We start from the raw sequence: 7,019 nt of genomic DNA, 5'->3' as shown, positions 1-7,019 counted from the left end.
CCTCACCCCACTAAAGTCAGCGGGACTTTGATCACCGGCACTTAGAGCCAGGATTTCACGTTGCACAACACTTCTTGTGACATTTTGCATTTTTCATTGCACCTCATCATCTCTCTGGACAGACATCCATATTTCCCCCACTGTCTGTCTCTGTGGCTGAGCCCCTCCGTTCACGCTGTGTGGAGCATCCAGCTGCTAGGAGCTCACCACACCATGCCAGAAGCCATTCCCCTGCCCTGCAGTTTTCCCATTGCAAGGACAGAGCTCCTCGTGGCACATATCCCCTGGCATCTTTCAGCTGGAGACGTGGGGCAACTCTGCCCTGCTCAGGACAAGGGGTTGGACTGCAGCCCCATCATGTCTGATCCCACATCCCCTCGCTGATAGTGGGCAGTGCTAGATGGGCAATTGGGCAACACCAGAAGTTTCTTGTCACTCTTTCCCATCCCCTAAAACAAAAGAGAATAATATGAAACAGAGAAATCTTTCCATCCATTTTTCAGACAAGCTTATTAAGAGTGTAGGTGTGCTCTTAACTGTTCTGGAGCAACCAGCTTCAGTTGCTTCTATTGATTGATTAGGAAAAAAAAAAAAAAGTGACCAGACACAAACTACCCCAGGATACAAAAAAGTTTACTAAAATCTGTTCAGCAGAGATAAGATTAAAGCCAACTAAAACGTAGCAAAGGGAAGTAATGGAACTTGACCTGGACAACCTAAACCAAGTTTCCATGAGTCTTCATAAAGTCTTGCTTGATCCATTTTGCTTGTTGGCCACCTCAGCAGCCTGTTTATTCTAGTACTAATTTTTTGCACAAGGATGTGCTGCTCAGTTCTAAATAATGTTCTGGCATATAAATACCACAGGACATGTGCTAAGTATTTTCTCTGATGCGTTGTCCTTTAACTGCATTAAGTGCTCCCCTTTCTTAGGTTGTGAGGAAGAGGAAATTTGGGAATCCATTTAATGTCCTTTCGATTGCCACATAGTGAAATAGTTTGCCTTGTTTAGGGGAAAGCATGCTGTGGGTTCGTGGGGGAAATCCAGGGAGATCCATTTTAGTTCCAGGGCATGGAACCTTTCAGGAAAATAAATATACAGGAAAATATTATCAGACCCAGCTTCTGCCCATAAGTGAATGTCCATACTGGGGACAGTATGCAATCAAAAGGGAATTATCTAAAGCAACTTTCTAGCCAGTCGCTGGCTTGAGTTGCATCTTACTGTATCTATCCTTAGTTCCAAGCTTCAAGATTGATCTGAGCTAATTGATGAGGAACCAGAGAAAAATAATGAGATGTCTAGAAAGCCTGGATTTCTTTGTTCTACAGAGATGACTGAGGTGAGATACCATCAAGTCTTCAAATACATTTTAAAAATGCAACATTGATGAGCTGCCAAAATTGTCCATTTTATTTATTGAGGGTAGGGTGAAATGGCTTAGTCTGTAGCAAGACAGTAGGAGGAACTCTCTAACAATGAGATAGTGTTAGGCGAGTGTTAGGACAGGATGCCTATCTCATGGGACAGGTGTTAGTATAGGAAGACATTCAGAGGACAAAAGCCTTCTACTACGGGTGAAATCTAAAGATCAAACCTGGAAAGACAAGTGTTTCATTTTGTTTTTCCCAAAGGAAGCATCCTTTTTTTCCAGACCCTAAGCATTAACTACAGAAAAAATTATCTTGCCTATAAAATTTCATCAATAATCTTACATTTATAAAGCGAACATAAAATGATGTTGGGAAATCTAAGCATCCTGAAGCTCCAGCTCTATGGAGATCTGCTCTTGTTCATGTCCTATGTTGATAATGTTGACAGGTCAAATTTCTCTGCCGTTCACTTTCTCACCACAGAAACAAGTTTGTGTTTCATACTGGAAGGAGAAATCTATGCAGGTAAAGGTCTGGTCTTATGGATATAGCATAAGCTAAATGAAGCTTGTTGTGAGAGAACTCAGTGTCTTCCGAGCTTTGGCAAATGTGCTTGGCTGCAACCCATCACAAACAGCACCTGTTCTGTGAGCGTGTTGTGGGCTGCGTTTAACCTACAGAAGTACTCCTGGTGGGATTTTCCCTCCGTTGCACCCACAAAGAGGTTGGGATTTCCAAGCCGTGGCACACAAACACTCTCAAAATTATCAGCGTGAGCTCGGGGTGACCCCAGGGGCTGCCACCCCATGTTACAAGCACAGGTGGAAAGAGACATCCCGGCCAGACGGCACCTGCTGGGGTGGAGGTGCTGGGGGCAGAGGCAGCCGTTGGGAAGATGTGAGCTGGTATCACCTCAGATGTGTGGGTCTGGAGCTGCAGCACACGGCCGTGGTAGGACGGGGCTAAAAACTGCCTGTGGGATGCGGGGTCAGGAGAAAAACTTCTTCCCTGCAGCTGCTCAGCACCATATCCTGCTTTCCCCTGCATCCAGAGAGCCCGCCTCAGCCCCTGTGCTCCAAGAAGGACCAAGACCGTCCAGTGGCCTCCTTACTCGGAACCCCTTCAGGAGGGATTTTAATTCGTGTAAATGAGTGTTTTTAATTTGTTATACGGGCCTTTATCTCTATTACCATCTCATTTGCTTTTAAACCTAGTTTTGCCATCCTGACTGAATTCCATTTGATGCATTAGGAGTAATTCTCTTCCCAAAGGGTTAGACATTTTCTCTCCACATAAAAGTCGCTTATTTTGGATAAAGAGACGATTAGATTTATCTTTAATATTTTAATGGCAGCCAGGATTATTGGGTGGGCAGCCCCGGTTTCGGTTGTTGTTGGGGGATTAGACTCTAATAAACTCTTCAGATTGGGATTTTTTTTCTGTTTTGCACAAAGTACTTGTATTTATTTAAAAAAAAATTCACTTCTTTTTGAGTCATAAATTCCATTTGCTGTTTCCTATTAGTATTAAATCAAGTTGATTAAATTCGTAGTGACTATTTGCACATATATCTTTTTAATTTTAACATCCACTACATAAAATCTTTAATGGTGCAATTTGAAATACCTGCAACATACATTGCTATTGCTGTTTAAGCAGATGGAAATGAGGATCCCGAGACAGGGGGGAGGAAGGAGAGGAAGGGATGGAGAGATGGACAGACAGACGGATGTTTAAAAAGGGGTAAGTTGGCTCCTCCCATCGCTTGTTATGTGAAGATTTGGTGGGTTATAAAGCGTTGGAATTTGGAAGGAGCTCCTTTCCTCTGACAGAAGTCACCAGCATCTCCGGTGAGCAAAAGGAGCTCGCTGCCCTTGCAGGGCCACAAGCTCAGCTCGCCTCCAGCCCTCCCGGCACTGGGAGTCCCCAGAAGGAGGCATTTGCTCAGAGCTGATGCCTGCAGGACTGGGCGGGTGCCAGCCCAAAGAGTGGGCCCCCCTCGCCCCCCGGCCCCTGCACCCTGCTTTGGCTGTCATGGATCCCAGTGTAAGGCTAATCGGAAACTTGGTAATAGAATAAAATGTCAGCAAAGTAGAAATCAATAAGTGTTAATGCTCCAGGACTTTCACTGCTAGGCTCCCCTCTCTCGCTCCCCCCTCCCGTGCCATCCTGTCCCTTTGATTTCAGTCCCCTCTCTAATCCCCACCTCATCAGCTCCGGGAAGGGCTGATCTGCAGCAGAAAATCCCTCATTCGGGGCAAAATCAGCTTAATTTGCAGCAATTTGTAGCAGGTCTTTGCTGGGATTTGAGTCTCAAATTATCCCGCGGGTGGGGGCTGCAGCCCCTGCAATATGGGCAGAGATTTCCCCGCTCCTCCGTCGGCGGAGATTTGTCTGGGGAGTAATTACAGCCCAGCGCGGCCCCCCGGCCGCCGCTGCGCCCCTCGGCCCGTGGGGCCTGGCACCGGGCGAGCGGCCGAACACGCAGCCGCCCGGATTAGCAGCATTAGCGGCGGGCGCAGAGCCGCAATTAATCATTTGCTGGTAAATACAAGCGGGAGCCTCCTGCGGCTGCCGGGGCTGGCAGGAGGGAGGGGGCCGCTCGGCGTGCAATGGAGCAGTGAGGAAAGGGAAGGAGCGCACCCGGGGACCTTGTGGCCTCGGGACAGGAGATCAGAGCAGGCAACTTTCCTTCCGCTAATGCCGCTAATTACTGGCGGCAGCTCCGGCGTCGACTGAGGAGGGAACCCACGTGCAGGGACCCCCGCTTGCCCCGGGGCCTGCTCCAACCAGCGGGTCCCCCATGGAGGTGGACACCAGCAGCTTCACCCAGGCCCTTGGCCACCAGTCGTGGAAATCCGCAGCTCTAAAGAAGAAGAGGGGGGACTAAGGGAAGCCCTAACCGTGATGGCACATGTTAAGCAAGGTGCTCCCTGACAAATAATGATGATAGGAAGATAGAAAGGTGCGAAGGATTTCCTCACCACACATGGGACCATGTGGCAGTGCCAGGCACAGGGGTCAGCTGCAGGGAGAGGGCAGGGTCTGGCCATCAGGCCAGGTTCACAGAAAACATCTCTTGCCACACAGGCTCCGTGTTATTTCCAACAAGACGACAAAGCCGGTGGGTGGAGGTGGCTTTGGTCGCCACTACACGCTTCGCTGTCATTTTAGCACGTCCCTTGGCAGCATGTGACCTTCTTGTTTTAAACAATAAAATTAGCTTGATGTAAAATCGGAATTACACCCATTAAATGAATTACAAACTGACTAATTAGTGGTTCTGAGAAATTAAATGGGGAATCGCCCACCGGTGGAGAAGCTTTGGAGACGGGTTGCCTAGAGATCATTACTCGGTCCATACTGCTGCGTGATGTCTTTGTAGCGACTTGGAAGAAAATATGAAATCAATGCTGGTAACGATTCCTACTTGACAGAAAAATTGGTCGTGTGATAAATAATGATGGGAGCAGGTCAGTTATACCAAGCAATCTGGATCACTTGGCAGGCTTTGCTCATTTGAACAATATGTGATTTTAATATAGCCAAATGCAAGATCATATATCTCCAAACAGAAAATGAAGGTCACAGGATGGGGATGCTGTCATGGGAAGCAGTAGCCGGAAGGAGGACGTAGGAGATGTGACAGATAATAAAAACTAAACATGGATTTTTGGTGTAATCTGCTGTATCATAACTATGCACTTTCTGGACGTATAGGCAAAAAAAAAAAAAGTAAATACCAGGATGGGGATAGTATTGGCCTCCCAAGGCCATAGCAAATTAATAGTGTCCATTCCTAGTGTCTGGACTTCCAAAAATAACACCGAAGAACTGGAAACTATTCAGACAGGAGCTTCAGGAACAATCTATGGGCTGGGAAACCAGCTGTACAGTGAGAATGAAGAAGCTCAATCTATTCAGCTTCTTAGGGAGAAAATTAGGAGGTGGCTTGGTCACCCTCTGTAAGTCGTTAGGAGAGATGCTTTCTGAGTGTGGAAGGTTCTTTAATTTATTAGACAAAGGCGTAACAGGATTCAGCACTGGAAGGTCAAGCTAACTAATTCATAATTAAATTAATTAATTTAATTAAATATACGAATTAATATAAGGCCTGGATTTTTTAACAGTGAAGATAATTAATAGAGTAGGCCAGACAGTTTTTAAAGAGCTTCTTGTTGGAAAAAGCTGATGGAAATGTTTGGGGGTTTGACAGAAAAATAGATAGTTTCTTATAGAAATTCCTACAGCAATATATTTTGAAACAGTTTGTTTTAGAAAATTGTTCTGAAATGTATTTTCTCATGTTAATTTATGCATTTTCATTTTATATCATTGTACTATTATCACACTGTATCATGACAAATCGTTGAAATCTATTTTCATTTTAATTTTCAAACCGCTAAGCACGTTTTCTACATAGTACTGAGTGAATACCAAATTGATGTAAAATTCCATCATTATAACAGAGCGGAGGATCTTTGTGCTGCCAAAATTGTGAATTATTTGATAGGGAATGAAGTTTCTGATGACTTTAATGATTTTAAAATATAAACTAGGAGTCAACTATTTCAGTTGTCCATCGTGGTTTGCTGCCAGCAATAGGTGTGTGTATACCATGGGCAGTGCTTCTCATCTGCTGACCTGTCAGCACAAAGTACAAGGCCAGTACAAAATATGACACAAAGTTATAAGACAGCACTTTAAAATTACAAAGTTAATTCTTGATGGAGTGAAAATATCTTAAAATGTTAAAATTTCCCACAGCATCAGGAAATCTGATTTACAACTGCCTCTAGTATTCAAGCACTAAAACTCTTTACCTAAGCAATGTTCTTTCTGCTTTAAACTTTCTAAGATACGTGCTCCAGCATGGACAAAATTTACGGGTTTGGAACAGGCTGGACTGGGCAGTTGAAGAGTCTGTCTACATTCAACATCACTTTTTGATCTAGAGTGCACTCCAGTTGCAAGGATGCCAGTGGTCTGCATTGCTGTGCTTTGTGTTGGGCAGGGGTCTCAGGAGACGGACACGGGTGTCCATTTGGATGAAGCTGGATGGGAAGGTGATGGAGCCCTCCCTAGCACACTACAGTTGCTAATGGGTGTTCAGTCCATGGGCCAGAGACGAGCTAATCCAAAGAAATCACCACAGATACCTACCATGGGATGCGGGTGTTCAAAACTAATTGTTTCAGATCTCCTCTTCTTTCACTGTGCTAGGGCTGGTATAGCTAGGGCTGCTTTCAATCCTTCCTAGCCTCCCCTAATGAATTAATAACCTGTGGAGCAGGCAGAGCCACAAAATGCTGTAGCGAAGCCACCAAACCAACAGAGAGTGCACTCATGGAAATTCAGAGTGCAGGGACAAAGACAAAAGATCCCTCATCCAGGCAACTCCAGGATGGTGTAAACAGGTGATACCATGAAAGCCCACCTTCTGGTCAGCACGGATTTCTGAAAACATCACAGTCTCACTCTCCAGGCTCTTTAAGACCCAAACCCAAAGACTTAACAGAGCATTTTGACAGTCTGGGAGGGGGCAAGCCTCTCAGTGCTACTGCTCTGCTGTGGTGGAGCATGAGCAAAGCTGTCTCATGGGCAGCTGCCAGAGGCCTCTCTCCCTTCCTCATGCTCTGAGTTTC

This window comes from Anser anser (genome assembly GCF_964211835.1).
Source record: "Anser anser genome assembly, chromosome: 5".
Taxonomy (NCBI): domain Eukaryota; kingdom Metazoa; phylum Chordata; class Aves; order Anseriformes; family Anatidae; genus Anser; species Anser anser.
Note: the sequence above shows the minus strand (reverse complement) of the source record.